Raw genomic sequence first — 18,880 nt, forward strand, 5'->3', positions numbered from 1 at the left:
GAATGCTGCAACAGAAGGAGAATCTCCAGAGACTAATTAAAGTAGATAATTGGAAGCCATGATTGTAAAAACCCCTCAGAGGCTCTAAGGCAAAAGCCAAACCCAAAGTCCTTTGAAAAACCTGCAGTCCCTGGGACTATTCAGGAGCCCCAGGGCCATTGCTGAGCAAGGCTCCCCAGGGACTCCTTCCAGCAGATCCTTGAGGCCACTGGGATGTGGGCTAGGGGGGGATGCTGAGGGCAGGACAAGGGGCTGACAGTGCCCAGCCTGGCTGGGGCTGTGCCAGGAGGCCCCAGGGCCTCAGGACAAGGTGTCTCCTGACAGCCCTTGGTGGCACAGACCCTGCTGTGGCCCAGGGCACCAAGACTTGGCTTCTCTTTTGTCCCCACCTGTCATCACTGCCTTCAGTTCTCTGCTCTGCCTGGGGCCTGGGGACACTTTCTAAGTCATGTCCCTCAGTGGGATCCATTAAAAGTTCAAGAAACTTTGGAGTTGGATTCTGACTTGGAGTTCTGGAGAGGTTTTTTCATCTCCCTCTCAGGGACTGATGTTCAGGGCCTGAGCACAAAGCCCCAGAGGCTCAATTAAAGTCCTTGTGCTGTGTCTGTCCTTCTGGGCTGGGCTGGGCTCCTGGCACAGAGGCAGCTCCTGGTAACCAAGCAGAGCTTCAAAAGCACGTTTCTCTTGATGAGCAGCTCTTCTGCCAGCCCAGCAGGGCTGGGGCACTGCCTGCAGCCACCCTGGGCACAGCACAGAGGCACACAAAATGGTGAAACCCCTTGGTTACACAAGGTCCTGCAGTGTCAAATGTCCCCTTGGTTCCATGAGGCCCTGCAGTGTCACAATAGCCCCAGAGTGTCCCAATCATCAGAGAATGACAGAATCAAATAGGTTGGAAAAGACCTTTGGGATCATCAAGCCCAACCAATGCCCTAATACTGCCTTGTCACCCAGACCATGCCACTAAGTGCCAATGGAGAGGGACAGTGACTCTGCCACCTCCCCCCTGGCCAGCCCATTCCAGTTCCCACTCACGCTTTCTGTGAAGAACTTCCTCCTATTGTCCAGCCTGAACCTCCCCTAGTGCAGCTTAAGGCTGTGTCTTCTTTACCTGCAGATCAGATCCACACTCACACCCAGCTTGGTGCCATCTGCAATTTGTGAATGCTGGACTTGATCCCCTCAGCCAGATCATCAGAGAAGATATTAAACAGGACTGGGCCCAGCACAGATCCCTGAGGGACAGCACCAGTGCCTGGACACCAGCTGGGTGCAGCACCATCCCCACCACTCTCTGGGCCCAGCCTCCAGCCAGCTCTTAAATCTCCCAGCGAGGAGGGAACCTGCCCAAGCTGTGGGTTGCAGCTTTTCTAGGGAATGCTGTCAGAGACAGAGTCAAAGGCTTTGCTGAATTCCAGGTACACAACGTCCACAGCATTTCCTGCATCCACAGGTAGGTCATCTGGTCATAAAAGGAGACCAGGTTGGTCAGGCAGGACCTGCCACTCCTAAATCCACGCTGGCTGGCTCTGACCCCTCGGCCATCCTGTGGGTGCCCTGTGATGGCACTCAGGGTGATCTGTTCCATAACCTTGCCGGGCACCCAGGTCAGGCTAACAGGCCTGGAGTTCCCCAGTGCCTCCCTCCAGCCCTTCTTGGGGATGGGCTCACACTGGCACCTCCAGTCCTCTGGGAGCTCCCTGCTGAGCCAGCACTGATGGTAAATGATGGAGAGCAGCCTGGGGAACATCCACAGCTCCCTCATCCCCCTAGGATGGATCCCATCTGATCCTATACAACTGTGAGTATCTGAGTGGCTCAGCAGGTCACCAACTGCTTCCCCCTGGATTACAGGGGCTGTTCTGCTCCCTGTGCCCATCTACCAGCTCAGGAGAACACTTGTCCTGAGGTAAACCTATCCTAATATTGAAAATTGAGACAAACAAGGTGTTAAGTAGCTCAGCCTTCTCCCTATCTTCAGTTACTATATTCTCCACTGCATCCAATAAAGAGTAGAGGTTCTTCTTCTCCATTCTTTTGCTATAATTTTTAAATAAAAACTCTTTTTTTTTTCTTCACAGAAGCCACTAGATTGAATTCTAATGGAGCTTTAACCTCTAATTGAATTCTAATGGAGCTTTAACCTCTCTAATCTTCTTTCTGTATAACCTAACAACATCCTGAAACACTTCTGAGCTGCTGGTCCTTTTTCTCCCTGAGTTCCCACAAAGGCTCCATGCCCTGCCAGGCCAGTAATTTTCCTCACCTGCTCATCTTTTGCCATACTGGGACAGGCTGCTCCTTCCCTCTTAAGGTTACTTTCTTGAAATGTGTCCATCCTTCCTGGATCCCTTTGTTTTTAGGGATGTTTCCCTTAAAAAAATCAGTACCTGATTTAGTACTGCCCAAATCAGCATCCTAAACAGGCCAAAGTCTGCCCTTCCTAATTCCAGTGTAGAAGTTTTGTTGCTACCCCTCCTTCTTTCACAGAACATTGAAAATTAATTATTTCATGGTCACTGTGCCCCAGGCAGCCTCTGAGCCCCACACCTGCCACCAGTCCTTCTCTGTTTGTGAACAGCAGCAGACAGAGCTTTCCTTGGAAGTGGGAGTGTTACCAAAAATTCTGTAAACCAGAAAACTCCTTAACACCAATGCAGCATTTGGATGCAGCATTCTTTCTTCAGCTGGATGCACGGGGTACAGCTCCTTCCAAAGCCATGCATGCTGAGTGCAGGAAAGTTTCTGTTGATATTTTGTATTTTGTACACATATTCATTTATTGTCCTGGACTAAACATGTATATAATGATAATTTCCCCCAAATCATTAACATATTTCCCCTAACCTTTAACATGTGTTCTTCTGTCCTGGGGGTCTCTCTGGTGGTTCCTGGTGCTCGTGGATCCCAATGTTCCAGTGGGCCTGGCTGAACTGGCAGGACACTGAGGCTGCTGAACTTCCAGTTCCCTTCTCACACAATGGGCATTGTGTGGTTTCCACAGGCCTGGGATTGTGGAGAACAAGCTCCAGGTGTGAGCTCAGCTGGTGGAGACAATTTGTCATCTGGTAACATGAGATCACAGAGGGGGCTGAGACATCACAGAGTGGGTTAGGTGAGGTCATTGAGAACTATGACATCATATACTTCCTCTGTGACATCACAGAGCCAGCTGTGACATTACAGGGCAGAGGTCTGACATCCCAGAGCAGGCTGTGACATCACAGAGGGCTGTGTGACATCCCAGCAGGGCTGTGTCAGGTCACTGGGTTGGTCACTCTGCCCCAGCTCCCCCTCACAGTTTCTCCCAACAAGTCCAATGCTGTTCATGCCCAGCAGGGTCCCTGTCCCCCGGGATCCCCCCGGCCCACCTGGAGCCACAGCCTCCACCAAAGGATGTTCCACAGGATCCACCCCAGAGCCTGACAGGGGACAAGGGGCCAGGGCTGTGTGACCAGGGCATCAAGGACAGGGATTATCCAGGTCATTGTGGCCTGGTTTGGGTTCTCCAGGGCAGGAGAGATGTCTGGCAGCTGGAGCAGGGTCTGGGAAGGGCCTCCAAGGTTGGGCTGGAGCCCTTGGGCTGTGAGCAGAGGCTGAGGGAGCTAGGCTGGTCTAGCCTGGAGCAGGGAAGGCTGAGGGGCTCCTCATCCCAGCCTGGCAGTGCCACCAAGGAGGGGATGGAGAACACAGAGCCAGGCTCTTCACCGGGGGGCCTGGTGGGAGACAAAAGCCAATGGGTGGAAGGGGAAAGAGGGGAGATCAGCTGGTGCAGGAGGAGATGAAATGAGTCAGGCTGGTTTCAGCATTTCCTCAACACCAAGAGCAGCCCGACTGTGGAGAGATGTATTAATAATTGGTTAGCTGAGAAAGGCCATACTGACATAATGCCGCTGGTTGAGTTGAAGGAAGAAAGTCAGCAGTCAGCAAGCTGAAAGGAAAGGTCAGCAGTGACCTTGCTGCAACATGAGGATAGGGAGTAGAGATTAGTCCTGAGTATATCCTGAGAATATGTAGAAAGTATCAAAAGTAGAACCATAGGAATGCAGAAGTAGGCGTAGTTGCTGATATGTAACTAACCAATCCTGAGCTCAACTTTTGCAATATGTATGAAGCTCATTATTAACTGTATTTAACCCGCCGTACTGATCAATAAAATTGAGCCTGTGATGATCAAATTGATGTCCTGGTTCCCTTCCATCGACAAATGGTGGAGAATGCGGGCAAAGCCGAATCTCTGCCCTTTTTTCTCGGATTAAAAGAAAAAGGGGATTACGCCATGGTCGAGGAAGTTGGGTTTGGGTCCCTGCAGCCGGGACGTGCCGGAATTTGAAGCACCCTTAAGGTTCACAACGGTGACTTAAGCCAATACGTGTCCGCCGGAGCCTGAAGAGCTGCAACAGCGCGCGCTGATTAATAGGTATGGATAGGCAAGCGGCATATGATTTATTCGCCGCATATTAAAGCGGCGAGGGATAAAAGGCATAGATTTAAAAAAGGAGTTACCAGGGTTATTAGCCTATGGCCATGCTAAGGGTATCTTTTCTAACCCTCATACAGTTCATGAGCGAGCAGAGTGGAAGAAGTTTGGGGAAATACTGTGGGATACAGTGTTAGACGATGATAAGTCAGCAAAGAAATTAGGAAAGTTATGGCAGGTGGTGTATAACACGTTACTTCAGCAGGTCTCTGAGAGAAAGGCAGCCGAAAGGGCGACAGAAGCTCATAAGAGGAATATAGGGTATGGTTGTGAGGATGATCCCCTGGCACCTTCTGTAAATAAGGTACTTATGCCTAAGGGTCCCCAGCAAAGTGTTGTGGAGGATTTTTCTATAGGCGCAGTGAAACTGTCTGCACCTTTCCTGTAAGAGGGGGAGGGCGAGTTGGATGGTGGGGGTAAGAACAAACCAGCTTTGCCTCCGCCATCAGCTTCAGGCGGGTTGGATGGTGGGGGTGGGAGCAAGCCAGCTTCGCCTCCGCCAGCCAACTTTGCCTCCGCTGCTTCCCCCGAGTGAGCCGGCTCCGGTTACAGCTTCAGCGGGGGGGCCGCTTCCCCGTGCGAGCCGGCTCCAGCGGGGGGGCCAATTCCTCCGCGCGAGCCGGCTCCGCTCGAGCCGGCTCCGGTTTCACTGTCAGCTCCAGCGGGGGGGCCGCTTCCCCCGCGCGAGCCAGCCTCTGCTTCACTGCCTTCCCCATGCAAAAACTCGGTGTCTGCACCGAAGTGCCAGCAGCATAGTACCCTTAAAGAGTCAGATCCCATCCCAGGGGCACACTGTGATCCATGGTGGGAGATGGCTAAACAGAGGAGGGAAGCTTGGGCTGCTTTGGCAAAAGAAGTAATGCAAATGGGGGATGGTGAAGCGGTGGAAATAGCTTCTAGTCTTGCATGTCCAGTCACATACACACCACAGTATGATGCACAGGGGAACCTTACGCATAATATAGCAGAATATACTCCCTTAGATTGGAAGCTGTTAACTCAGCTACATTCTGCGGTTAGTCAGTTTGGAGTAAATAGTGAACCTGTTAGGCAAATGCTAGATTATCTTTTTAATACTCACGTTTTATGTCCTAATGATTTAAGAGGAATAGTTCAGTTGATATTCACTCAGTATCAGCAGTTATTGTTTAACGCATATTCGCAAGCGTTGGTGAATGAGTTGGTTGCTGTACAACGAGCCCAGGGAGACCCATTACATGGAGTGACAGTAGAGGAGCTGATGAGCTTAGGGGCATATTTGCGTACAGAGGCACAGATGATATCGGGAGCAGATAAACGTAGAGAGTCTATGAGGTTGGTGCGTGCTGCAATAGACATGGTTAAAGAGCCAGGAGGGTTACCGGCTTATATGGGTATTAAGCAAGGAAGGGAAGAATCATTTGGAAATTTTATTGATAGAGCAGCTACTGCCATAGATCGGGCTGGTGTTGCAGACTACATGAAGGGGGCGCTATTGAAGCAGTGTGCCTTGCAAAATAGCAATCCAGCAACCCAGAGAGTGTTAGCGACTTTAGGGGCAAATTGGACTATTGAGGAAGAATTAGAGCAAATGGCATTAATGTCAACAGCTTCACAGGCATTTATAGCAGAAGCCTTAAAGGAATTAGGATTAGGGTTGCAAAAGCAAGCAGAGTCCACTCAGAATCAGGTGTTAGCTGCTCTTGCTCCTCTCCGAAGTGGCTCACTGGCATTCACGCAAGGAGGTTCGAAACCATTCATCAAGTGTTACCGATGCGGCAACAAAGGACACACACGCCGAACGTGCCGAGCGACTGGCATATGGTGTCAACGCTGCCAATCAAGCTCCCACAACACTACGGCTTGTAGGCACTGGTTGGGAAACCATCTACGGAGCGCGCATCTCGGGGGCCGAGCCCAGACACAAGTTGCCGCCATGAAATCGGAGACACCAGCAGGTGCCATGACATCGCTGCCACCTCCTGTCTGCAACCCGCAACAACTGGGAGCCTCGGTTTGGACTTAGCAGCAGCAGTAGACGTCACACTAATGATGAACCGGCCTGAGAGGATACCCACTGGAGTAAAGGGTCCTCTTATATTAAATGGACAAACATGTGGAGCATTATTGCTGGGACGTTCCTTTATAACTATGTTGGGATTATTTGTTTTGCTTGGTGTTATCGATGCGGACTTTACAGGGGAAATACAAATTATGGTTTACACCCTTTATCCTCCGATTACAATTGCAAAAGGACAACGCATTGCACAATTGGTACCACTGTCACAAATGACATCAGGAATACAATCATTTACTGGGCAAACACGGGATGAAAAAGGTTTTGGCTCTACTGGTGTTACACTTTTAACTGTGGATTTACAAAATAGACCAAAGCAAAAGGTTGAAATTACTTATGGGCATCAAAGCATAACCCTTTATGGATTATTGGATACAGGAGCAGATACTAGCATCATTTCTCCAGAAGCCTGGCCACAACATTGGCCTCTATTTCCCTCATCAAACATGCTCACAGGAGTGGGAGGATTTACATTGGCAAGCAGGTCGCCGTCTTTGTCTGTGTGCATTGAGAATCAACAAATATCTGCTGTGTTTTCAATTGTTCAACTGCCTCCTACAGTTTCCTGCTTAATTGGAAGGGACATTTTAACACAATTGGGAGTGGTGTTAACTAATCAGCATCCTTTGGGGTAATTGCCATTGCTTGGACTTTCCCCATTCCACTCACCTGGAAAACGGATACACCGGTGATGGTTAAGCAATAGCCATTAAAAGGGGAGAGTCTTATGCATGCCCATGAATTGGTATAGGAACAATATACAAAGGGACACCTACGACTGTCCACAAGCCCTTGGAATACACATATTTTTGTAATCAAAAAGAAATCAGGGAAATATCGTTTGATACATGATTTGAGGGCTGTAAATGACCAAATGGAACCAATGGGGGCCTTACAGCCTGGTCTTCCAAATCCAGCTATGATTCCAGAACACTGGCCACTTTTAATTATTGACCTAAAGGATTGTTTTTTCACTATTGGCCTGCATCCCGATGACATGAAGAGATTTGCTTTTACTTTACCAGCAATAAATCGTGGAGAACCAGATAAAAGATTTGAATGGACATCTCTTCCGCAGGGCATGCGCAATTCCCCCACTTTATGTCAGCTTTATGTTGATGCTGCATTACAGCCACTACGTCGCAAATGGCCAGCAACTATAATATATCATTACATGGACGATATTTTGTTTGCACAGCAACAGCCATTCTCCTCTTTACAGATTAACACCATTAAAAATACTCTTGCTGCATATTCACTTGTTATTGCTACAGAGAAAATCCAGACTACAAGGCCCTTGAAATATTTGGGATGGACTCTGATGGTATAGTAATACCACAAAAATTGGAATTACAATTGGACATTAAAACTCTACATGATGCACAGAAGTTGCTGGGAGACTTACAGTGGCTGAAGCCTATTGTGGGAATACCAAATCATTTATTAGAAGCCCTACGGCCTTTGTTAAAAGGCGTGGACCCTACTACTCCTGTACACCTGACAAAGGAGCATCATCTTGCTTTGCAGCAAATTAGTAACTGTGTACAGCAAGGGTATGTGTCGACGGAAGGGAACCAGGAGATCAATTTGATCATCACAGGCTCCATTTTATTGATCAGTACGGCGGGTTAAATACAGTTAATAATGAGCTTCATACATATTGCAAAAGTTGAGCTCAGGATTGGTCAGCTTACATATCAGCAACTACGCCTACTTCTACATTCCTATGGTTCTACTTTTGATACTTTCTACATATTCTTAGGATATATTCAGGACTAATCTCTACTCCCTATCCTCATGTTGCAGCAAGGTCGCTGCTGACTCTTCCTTTCAGCTTGCTGACTGCTGACTTTTCTCCTTCAGCTTAAGCAGTGGCATTATATCAGTGTGGCCTTTCTCAGCTAACCAATTATTAATAATACTCTCCACAGGTATGTGTCTTGTCGACAACTCGACCACCCCATTGACCTTACTATCTGGAATAGCCCTTGCCACTTGCTTGGTGCTCTCTCTCAGTTGCAAAAGAAAAAGGGGGAGATACGGGTGTTGGAATGGTTATCACCACCACTACAGCACAAGTAAACAATATCTTCAAAAATTGAACAATTGGCTGCATTAATCAAAAAGGGGCGTCTCAGAATTCTTGAAGTGGATGGTAGAGAACCTGCTAATATTAGATTGCCTATGGAAAAAGAAACCTTGGACTGGTACTTGATAAATTCAAAGAATTTACAAGAAGCATTATTGATGTCACCTGCTAAAGTAGAGACTAGTAAATTAGTGCCTAGAGTTTTGCAATGGATGACAGAATGGAACTGGATCACTCGACCTTTGAGAGAAGAACGCCCCATAGAAGGAGCTATTACAGCTTTTACAGATGCAGGAAAGAAATCAAGGCGTGCTGCTGTTACCTGAAGAAAAAGGACAATGGAAGCATCAACTCCTCACAGCAGACCCTGCAGATAGCTTACAAACTTTGGAATTGTTAGCAGTAGTATGGGCGGTGTCCAACTTACAAGAGCCTTTAAATGTGGTCACAGACTCTATGTATGTTGCAGGAGTAGTCAAACGAATAGAGGAAGCAGCAATTAAGGAAGTGAATAATAAACGATTGTATGAGTTACTGATACAGTTAAGGAAGGTTTTACGAGAAAGAAATGCAGCATATCCTGTGATTCATATTAGGAGTCATAAGTGGTCTGAAGGTTTAAGAGAAGGGAATGAACGTGCAGATAAATTGGTTACCCTGCCCATTGATAATTCTTGTCCTATTGACAAGCACACATTGGCCAGAGAAGCACATAGTAGATATCATCAAAATGCAAGAGGTCTAGCAAAACACTTTGAGCTGAGTTTGTCAGAAGCCAAGGCCATTGTCAGAGCATGTCCAACATGTAGTTATCATAATGGTGGGGTAGGTCTAGGCATTGGAGTTAATCCTCGAGGTTTAAAAATAAATGAGATATGGCAAATGGATGTTACACACATAGCCAGGTTTGGTAAAGTCAAGCATGTGCACGTCACCATAGATACATATAGTCATTACATATGGGCTACAGCTCAGGCAGGAGAGAAAGCTATACATGTTATCAGACACCTGTTAAGTTGTTTCGCTGTTATGGGAGTTCCAAAGAGTATCAAAACCGATAATGGTCCAGCTTATGTAAGTGCTAGGGTCCGGAAATTTTTGAATCAGTGGTCTGTTAAGCATGTGACAGGTATTCCACACTCTCCTACTGGACAAGCAATAGTGGAAAGAGCAAACGGTACCCTTAAGCAGTATGTTGAAAAACATCAAGATTTGGCAGATCCACAAGCATGTTTGGCTAAGGTTTTGTATGTGATTAACCATTTATGCATTTTTGGGGAAGATGATACCCCTCCTGCAATGAAACATCATCCAAGGTCAGGACAGGAAAATACTAAGGAAACAGAGGTCTGGGTTAAGTATAAGAACCCAAGTACAGGATTATGGGAAAAACCTGCAAAAGTATTATATTGGGATCGGGGGTATCTTTGTGTTTCCTCACCTACAGGGCCTTTGTGTGTGCCTGCTAAGTGGACTAAACCTGTTTTTGATGCAGCCTCTGGTGGATCGCCTTACGGAGGAGGACAGGGAGCGACTGGGGAAGAAACTGCTTCTAGTCCTACGACCACTACTGTTTCAATTGAAGGGGTACTCGGAAGTGGTGGACAGAGCACTGACACGTCACTACCGGACAGCCCAGGAGTTGATTGGTTTTATTGACTCATTATCAACTTTTCGCTTAACAAATCCAGCGAAACTACACTGCCTTGATGGTCACAATCCACATTGTGCTGCCTGGATAGCTCTACGTTGTGGGGGTTGTGAAAGAACTTTTTGGATAGAACAATCATTATTGTGGGATTTGTGGTGTCACACTTGTGAACACGAGCACACGTGGGGCAAAAGCTGGCAAGATGAATTAAGGAGACAAACAGGGCAAAATGCATATATAGCTTTAAATCCTTATGAGTCTCCTGAACAGAAAATTCTTGCTTATTATCGATGGGAAGTACAATGTATTGTGAATAGAATTAAGGTTCAAAGTAAATCACGTATAGTTTCTATAAGGTGTAGGAAATTAGTGCCTTTAACACAGCATTCAATTGTAGGACCCTTCCAAGGGGATCCTGATAGAGCATTAGATTGCTGCATTGACAAGTTGCAAAAATTGAGTTTGCAAGTGGCAGGACCAGTAAAATCAGGAGCAGCAAGATTGAAGACAGATAAGAAAAAGAAGGCAAAAAAGGGGACGGTCTCATTTGAATAAGGATATCAGTGATTGCTAATTAATTTTCTATGATTAGAACAATTTTACAGTTGTGGGACCCTCAGGAGGATATAGTTGTTGAGGAGGATAACGAACAAGAACTACGATTACAAAATAAGATACGCCTTGTGTTAAAGAAAGACCTTGAGCTGTTAGCCTCATATAGTAAAAAAGCTGAAGAGGCTTTGCGATCACCACCATTGAATTGGTTGCTTTGGATTGAAGAAACAGACTTTTATACTGGTCCTTACTTATATTCACTTCCTTGTTATGTTTGCAAAAGGGATAATGATAAGTGCTATGCATGGGTAGCTTTGCATTGTGCAGATTGTAATCAGGTTTATTGGTATTCACAGAGGTCAGTAGAATTATTTATGGTGTGCACCTTGTTCTGGAAGGTGGATTCGAAATTTTATCTGGGTTAGAGCTCTTGAACAAAGTACTGGCCTGCCAGGACGGACAGGATTACAGCTTTTTGAGAGTGCAGAACAAGTGGTTATAGCATATCTTAGGTGGAAGTTGCAGGAAAAACTTAAAATATTTGAAATTACTAAAGCCTCACGTATCATAGCAGCTCGCTGTAAAGCTGATTTGCCTTCAAACTTATCTCATGCTATACCTGTGAGCAAGGATGCTGATTTGGAATTAGATCAGTATATTCAAAAATTGACTCAGCCTTACAATAGATAATCTAGCAAACCAGGGAAAAGACAGCGAAGAAAGGAAAAACAAAGCAAGCAGAAGGAAGGAAAGGAGAAGCAAAGCAAGCAGAAAGAAAAATGAGGTTTGTTCTTGTTATACTGCTCAATGCTGTAGCAAGTGAAGCGGTTGGAATAACACACTTTAGTCAACCAAGAGAAAATTTATGGGTGACACTTGCTAATCAAACTAACCAATCATCACTTTGTCTTAGTCTTGGAGGAGTCACTAACCCATTTCGAACATGCCTGGTGGGACTTCCAGTGTGGTCTCCTGGAGAATTTTGCAGTTTGATAAACAATCAAACCTTATGTATGTCTAACATGTCAAACATCACATTGCCGGTGCAACAAGGGTATACTGCAGGTCAGAGTGATGGCTATCGTCAATGCTTACTAATCCAATCACTTAACACCTCTTTGCATTCTCCTCCTGAGGAATTGGATCTTTTTGGAAGTACAAATGCCAGTATATCTAACACTACAGCTGGCGGATGGTTTAGCTTCAAACTTTCGGATGCTCAGAATTTAAACCAACCTAAAGAAACATGGGCCACCCTAGATTCATCCCTGAATGTGAGTGAATTCTCTCCGCAGCATTACAGTCAATGTAACGGCACAAATATCACAGCACCAATGAAATTACCCACAGGAATATTTTTGATTTGTGGAGACAGGGCGTGGAATGGTATACCAGCTAAACCACAGGGTGGACCCTGTTTTTTGGGAAAATTGTCACTGTTTCATCCTAATGTGTCCTTACTAATGCAGCTGAGTCAAAATTCAAACAGGAAAAGACGTAGCATACATGACTTAGACTGCAGCAAGATAGGAGATCCACAGTTTTGGGGCACATTCAAACAGGTGGTGGTTTCAACTATCTTGCCAGGAGGATCTGCCAATAAAGCCATGAATTTAGCAAAAACAATTAGGATGCTGGGCAAAGGATGAACTGAACAAGATATCACAAATTCTAGACATGTTAACTGCAGATGTGCAAAGTGTTAACCATGCTGTTTTGCAAAATAGAGCTGCTGTAGATTTTTTGCTCTTAGCACAAGGGCATGGATGTGAAGAGTTCGAGGGAATGTGTTGCATGAATCTGTCTGATCATTTGGTGTCCATTCACACTAAGATAAAAGAATTACAACAGGGACTTCACAAACTTAAGGAAGAAGACGGTTTAGGAATTGATGAATGGCTTAAAGGCCTGGGACTCGGACCGTGGCTGAGGAACCTTGTGATCTATGCTATAGGACTTCTGGGTGTGATTTTACTGTTTTTGCTTATTTTGCCTTGTATCTTTAACTGTATCCAAAACATGGTCAGCCGTACAATAGCAAAAACATGGCAAACTAATCTCCTTGCTCAAGAAGAAAACGGGGGAAATGTGGAGAGATTTATTAATAATTGGTTAGCTGAGAAAGGCCATACTGACATAATGCCGCTGGTTAAGCTGAAGGAGGAAAGTCAGCAGTCAGCAAGCTGAAAGGAAAGATCAGCAGTGACCTTGCTGCAACATGAGGATAGGGAGTAGAGATTATTCCTGAATATATCCTGAGAATATGTAGAAAGTATCAAAAGTAGAACCATAGGAATGCAGAAGTAGGCGTAGGTGCTGATATGTAACTAACCAATCCTGAGCTCAACTTCTGCAATATGTATGAAGCTCATTATTAACTGTATTTAACCTGCCGTACTGATCAATAAAATCGGGCCTGTGATGATCAAATTGATGTCCTGGTTCCCTTCCATCGACAATCCAATGCATTTCTAAAGCTTCTGCACCTCTGAATGAGCAACACATCCCCTGCAAAGCCCCAAAACCCATAAATCAAAAAAGGGGCACCAGGAAAACCCATGGAGCCCACAGGATACCTCCTGCAGCCAGCACTACACAGGATGCCCCAGCATAAGGAAGAGCAGGCTCCTTCCCCTGAACCTCAAACATTCTGCAGGTCAGTCTCCTCTGGATTCTGGCTGCTGACCCTTATTCCTGACCCCACATCTAATCAACACGCCTTTGATGTCAGAGGCACGTGTTCATGGGGCCCAAATCTCTCTCTAAAGACCACGGGAGCTGCTCAAATCAGCACCTTGCCATCCTGAGGCAGCCCAGGAGCAAGGATGAGGAAGGACAAAGGTGCTCACTGGGTTGCTTGTAACTGTACCCTCTGTTACATCTTCCCCCAGAGAGAGCTGTCAGTGGGACAGAAGGAGAATTATTCCTTCCTTGGACTTTGTAGAAACAGGGAGCCCAGGGAAACCAAGAAACAATCATGATTTGACACCACATTACTTCTGGATGTGTCCAATGAGCAAGATAAGGACACACCGAGGAGAAGGGGAAACAGATGTTGCAAGGGCGAGGAAGGGGACAAGACAGTTTTGTGGTGTGTCACAGCACAGCTTTTGGTCTCTGCTATCAGAAATAAACCAAGGGAAGTGGAGAGAGGCACAGAGCCCAGATGAGGGCAGGTCTCACCTGGACAGGGCAGCTCCCAGGAAAAAGGCAGCGTGTTCCTTCAGCGAGGCCTCGCTGCTGTTCAGCCCCTCGATCACCAGCCGGAGCCCACCCATGGACAGGAAATCCTTGGCATTGTCCACCTGGGAGAGAGCAGCTTCCATCAGCACAAAGCCCCAGCCCCTGGAGAACACCTCCCTTCACACCCACAGCATCCCTTCCCTCCTGCTCTGACCAGCAGGGAGTTTTACAAGGAATTAAAAATTCCGAGGGAATGGCTGTGGCTGAGCTTAGCACAGCCCTGCCCACGAGCAGAGATGTCACAGCTGCCCAGGCACAGTGTCCTTGTGGGAGGACATTGTCACACTCAGAAGGCATCACTGGAAACTCAAATACTTTGATTATAGCTATCAAAACTGCTCTTGCCATGTATTTTGGCAATTCAGGTGGTGTCAAAAACTTGATATATCTGCTGATGTCATAAAACTCCAGCTCTTTGCTCTCCCCTGAGCAAGCCTTTACTAGGGGTCCAGGGAATTGCATGTTTTGCAAATGAAGTTAATTAATTGATGCTGTAATTGTAGCACCAGGAGTCAGGGATGTTTAGGAGCCTGTCAGCACCAACAGGGTGCAAAGGGGGCATGGGAGCGAGTAGCATGGGCAGTTCTGGGAGTTCTCCATGAGTTCCATCAACAACTTCCCATGGACAAGGAAGGAAAAAGCCAGTCCCAGCTTGGAGGGGTCATCCAGGAGCTTCCCCAGGGAGCAGCCCCACAATGACTTTTCTAAGCAAACAATAATGGATTAACTGTCAGTAGGGAAAAGTTTGCACATTAGTGGGAATTCATCAGCCTCTGGCTCTAAGTGGATCAGGGGCTAGCCAGGCACAGTCCCAGTGGGCATCTGCTCTTGGAGAGGAGATCAGGAAAGGCTCTGAGTGCTCACAGACAAAATTTAGAGAAACAGCACAAACTACTTCAAGTACAAAATTCAGTCCAAAGTCACATCAATGCATTTTGGTATTCAATGTTTTTTTTTTCAGTTTTAAAGAGGATCTGATAAATGCTCAGAACTGCCTGCACAGAAAAATCAGTTTCTGCCTGCACAGAAAAATCAGGTTTAGAAATTCGACATATCTCTCTGAAAGACAGGGATACAACAGCAATCGTTGGCTGATGGAAACAGAATATAAAAATGAGTTATCAGCAGGGCAAGCCAACCCCCTGATGAGGTGGAACGGGACCACAAGCCATGCAGGGCATGTGGGACCCTCTTCTAGTCAATGACTTCATGCTCAGTGTTATATTTATCTCAACCATGTACCTTCATCAAAATTGGCCCTAAGTCAGATATTTCAGGTACTCAGGAGAAGAAGAGGCTTTGTGTCCTACAGGTCTGTCGTTACCAATCAAAGCAGGACCTGGGGAGCTCCAGCTCATCTCTGCTCCCCAGTGGGACAATACCCACCTGTCCCTCTGCAAAGCTGCTCTCTGCAGGTCTGCTGGGGCTGATTCAGGATTTGCAGCAGCTTTTGTATCCTTTCAGATGCTGTTCTTTTAACTGTCCCTATAAACCAGGCCTGCCAGAGCTCTCAGTCTTCTGCAGACCCATCTTTATCTACAAAGAAATCTATGCAGCAACCCAATTTCAGCTGCCAGTGGGTCCTTTTATTACTCAGCCTCTGTAAAAACTGGTTTAGTGCTGGAATCAGACATTGACTTCTGCATGAGAGGGAATATATGGACAGGCAGGAATTTGCATCCAGCAGCTGGAGTGGTAAAACCATCCCCTGCTGTAACCTCAGCAGCACCAGAGTCCTTTGTGCTGCCCCAGCGTCAGTGAGACACCACAACAGCAGAATGTAAATTGTGCTGTTGTGCTGTAAAGCTTATTCTGAAGATGTGTTCATCTTTTTTAACCAGAGTCTGTTGTGAGACCTCCAGTTCTAAAACTAACAAAATCCCCAAACTTAACAACTTGAAGGTATTAACCTCTTTAGGGAGCAGTGTATGCTGCAAGGCAGCAGCTCCTACCTCACTTCAGTCCACTGAAATCAGCACAGAAGAAAAACCAAAGATCAAAAGAGCTCTTGAGTAAAGTACACAGGCAAAGCAGGCGAGGGGAGGGATGGGAGAAGAGCAAATATGACAGCAGTTATTCAGGGAGCAGGTTTGAATTGGAGGAGAAAGAAAATAGGGAGGGAAGGTGAGAGAGAAAATGTTAGAAAACAAGAGCGAGGGAAAGCAGCATGTCAACTGCACACGATGGAGAGGAAATTAGCAGAGAGAGATGGTGTAGCATGTCAGAGCAGAGGAGAGGGGAAGATAAGCAGAGTAAATAATTGAGAGAAAGAGCCTGCAATGCCTGAGAACGGGTCTTGGCTCCATACACTGCTGTGCAAGCACCGTGAATGCTGTTTATGAGTTACACTCTGCCCTCTTCACATTTGCATTTGGGTTTTCTGCATTACAGATAACCCAGCAAGCCAAATCTTCCTACTCCTTCTCCAAGACGGACTCCCGAACATGCCAAGCTGAATCGTGGCTGAGGAGAAGCAAACCAGAGCTGGCAACCAAAAGCTGAGCAAAGGCAGAGCCCTTGGGCTGACTCTTCAAAGGCAGGAGAGAGCATCTCCCCGGGCTGGGCACCAGCCATGGCTCCCACGGCACGCTCCGAGGCATGAGCTGCCCCGCACCCACTGCTCCAGGGTGACCATGGCACAGAGCAGGGAGCAGCCTTTGCTTGCACGCCCTCCAGGGCATGGCATTTTCCACTCCACAGGGCATCCCGTGTCCCGGAGACAGCAGCAGGATGGCGGGAGCTGAACAGTTCTGAAAAGCCACGGCACGGCATGGTACTGCTCTGATGGAGGCCGGGGAAGGTGGGACTTGCAAAGTGGCCCTACACAAGTCCTTGGCCACCCACATCTGCAAGGATGCCCTGCTCCCACAGCAGGGCTGTGACTCGCTGCAGAGGAGTCCTGGCAGTTCAGCCCTTCCAGGGTTATGTGGCACCAGCGTCCTTTGGCTGCTGTTCAGTAATTACATTAAGCCACTGCTGCTCAAGTCAGTCCCAAGCAGAGATAATGCTCTGGACGCATTCAACCGACTGGAAGAAGAAAGAGGAGGAAAAGCCATGCTGGCTTAGAGACAAGTCATATTTCTTATCAGCTTCCTGCCTGACGAGAAGGTGCTGCCCAGCCATCTGCCCCGACAGCGCGGGCACAGAGCAGCGCTGTGATCGGCGCACAAAGGAGCCCCTGTGCTCCTGCCAGCCTCCTGCCATTCCCCCTCTCTGACCCCTTTGATGCTGCATGTGCTTCCCTTTGATGCTCCAGTCCCTGCTCCTCTGCCATTCTGAAATTGTTTGCCCCATCCTGTGCTGCAGGGATTTTCTGCTGGAATAGTCCAGATCGCTATGCTGGAATTCAAGGCATGCCAGGGCATTTGGGGGTTGCTTTTTAGCACAATGGCCTGATGCTCTGGCACCCTTAATCAGGCAAGATTAGCCCTGAGTACAAATATGAAGCTCTTTGGGTGCCCATTGTTCACAGTTATTCTCTGAGTCACACAGATGCCGTCAGTGACACAAAAGCAGGGAGAACAAACAGCAAGGAAGCCTCTGCATGCCCACAATGACAATTCAGAGTGGAAATTCAAGACAAAGAGCCCTGGAAATAACACTTGTATCAGCTGGCACATGGACTCTCTCTCTCACAGCAGCAACACTTCAGCTACCTGCCTCCAAATACCACATTTGGTTCAACAAGTGCTGTTCCAGTGAAAGGGCTTGCACTGGCACCTCCCAAGAGTTGTCCTATTCACCCTCTGAAATGACAAAGTGCCATTGGAAACTCTCCCAGTGCACTCCAGACTCTCCCCAGTCACTGGGGAGGGAGAAACCAAGTCCCTTCCCACATGGCAGAGCAGAGGCTGGATGCCCAGACACCCTCCCAGGGGTGGCACCAAGGCAGGCACCAAGCCCAGGGGAGCAGAGCTCTGTGCCTGCAGCTGCATCCAAGGGGAGGTAGGAATGTGTGAGCTGAAAGCAGAGCAAGAGAGATCAGAGAGAGGGGGGAAAAGTGTGAGCACAAACCCGAGGAAGCGAGAGGCCAGGAAATATGTTCACCCTCACACAGAGCTAATTAGCACAGCAAGGCTCTGCTTGCCACTGCTTACTCACACCAAGACAAAATAGGGGGTTTTGGGTGGCTGTCACCTTTCCTGGTACAAAGACGTTCTCTGTGAACTGATATAAAGGCACCTACCATCAACCACGGCAGCTTTCCATGGAAGCAGAGAGAAAATAATTATTTTCTGAGCAACCACCACTCTACTTACCCAAAAATGGCAGTTAAAACCCCATTTCGTAACATTAAGGAGATAAAAAAGGAAAAAGAGAGGATAAGAAAACCAGCCTGAGAACAGACAACAAATCAGGCAACCACCAGGATACTGCTGGCTCCTGGCACAAGCGATGATTAATTCCAACCTGGATATAAAACAAGTCTGCACTAGTCCTCTGCTGTCTGTTATTGTCCCAGGATTATGGTAATTAAGCAATTTGTATTACCTGATACTGATAAGAAAAATAAAGCCCCGTTTATGACACCGTATCCCCTAGATTTTACATGGTAGTTACTGAGGCATTCTTGTTACCTGGTGAACATAATATTCGAGATCATAAAGCGCCGCGACTTTCTCATCCAGCGTGGAGGCAGAGCTGTTGAATTTGCTGATTAATTTAACCATAATTTCATAATCTGTTTCTATCTTCATGTTCAGCTTTTCAAACTCCTCCTTCAGCTGCTCTATGGGCTGGAACTTCTTCCTCACGTCTTCCTCTCGGGCCTTGGAAACAAAAGGAGGAAAAACCAGATGTGAGATA

Source organism: Melospiza melodia, unplaced genomic scaffold (genome assembly GCF_035770615.1).
Source record: "Melospiza melodia melodia isolate bMelMel2 unplaced genomic scaffold, bMelMel2.pri scaffold_45, whole genome shotgun sequence".
Taxonomy (NCBI): Eukaryota; Metazoa; Chordata; class Aves; order Passeriformes; family Passerellidae; genus Melospiza; species Melospiza melodia.